The sequence below is a fragment of the Microtus ochrogaster genome, linkage group LG9 (genome assembly GCF_000317375.1).
Source record: "Microtus ochrogaster isolate Prairie Vole_2 linkage group LG9, MicOch1.0, whole genome shotgun sequence".
NCBI lineage: Eukaryota > Metazoa > Chordata > Mammalia > Rodentia > Cricetidae > Microtus > Microtus ochrogaster.
Window position 1 is genome coordinate 952,755 of NC_022034.1, and position 1,443 is coordinate 954,197.

Below are 1,443 nucleotides of genomic sequence, written 5' to 3' on the forward strand. Positions count from 1 at the left end.
ATCTATAAGCAGTTACAAATATCATTAGATCAATTGTAGTAAGAGCACAATGACATACATTGTTGCTATTAAATACCATCAGTTCCAGTCTCTGAGCAACAGTGACAGGAACCCCTATCTTTCCCCTTCTTAAGTGAAGAGGGGTTAATATTTTAATTAAAATGAGTTTTGTGTCCCAAAGGTTAAAACTGTCAGATGTTTAGTCTGCACCTTAGTTTCAAAGCAAACCAGAATTCAAACTGCAGAAGGAGCTCAGCATTAGTGCTTCAGGGCAGGTGGGATTCTTGGGTGAGGTGAGCTGGATTCAGCAACCTGAAGCACATCCTGGCACTTATCTCAGGCGGGTCTCCCTGGACTCTCAAGACAGAAGGACACCCTGTAAAGTGGTGCAGCAGGTTTTGTTATCAGGCATTCCTCTCCTTGGGGGCAGGGAAGACCAGACCAAGGATCTTTCTCCAATCGCCTTTGGAACTCTTTTGTGGGCGTCTGCAGCCTTGACATCAGATCCAGCTTTTTTTTTTCTTTCTATGAAAAAAGCATAAATATATCCTTGACCCCAGATATATATAGGTCAGGTTTTTTCATAATGCATTGCAAGGGCTTTTCCACCTTGCCTTAGCAAAGGTTAGCTTGATGTTATCACATCGGATCCGTCTGTGTCAGGATCTGCTTGTAACTTTTTACGACCTTGGGAGTGGTCCTGAGAGGCAGGGAGTTGTCCTCCTGCCACCACCATTGGATTTTTGGAATTTATTATCCTTTTGGACCACTGGGTTGTGGCTCCTTTTCTCAAAAATTCTTTCTCCAGGTCACTAGCGGCCGAACTCCTCCCCTGGCAACCAAAGCCTCGTGCGTGCGACCTCAGCAAGGACGGTGGGGGGGGGGCTCGCGCCAACCTGAGACCTGAATGAGAGTCTCCCCAGCATTGAGGGACCCCCATTATGTCTATATTTTTAAAATTAGGCAAATATCTACCTCAAAACTTAGTAATATTCCTTTTGGGCCTAAATACAAAGTTTAACCATAAGAACATGTGCTCAGCCGCTCAGCCTTGCTTGGAGGCGTGGCTGAGCAGAGCAGCTGGGCCCTGACCATTCAAGCTGGAGAGCCTTACTACAGTCGTGCTGCGCTTCTATGCCCTGAGGCCCACGCTGGGAGCGGCCTAGCATTCTAGCCTCGTGGGTCCTCAAGGCAGGTTCCGTTTGCAGCTTCGCAGACCCTCAGTGCTGTTTGGCTTTGTAGCCACAGCTGTTCACATTCTACAATCTCCGGAGGCCGTGGCAACTCAAACCAAAAGAATATAATTCTCTCCTTTAGCATACTTTGTTCAGTGGCAAAATCCAGACCTCTACCAAGCCTATCCCAGGATGACATATTAAGATTGCAAGAGGCGGCAAACGAAGGTGCAATTGTGTCACCTTCAGCCAAAAACTTCTCCAAAGC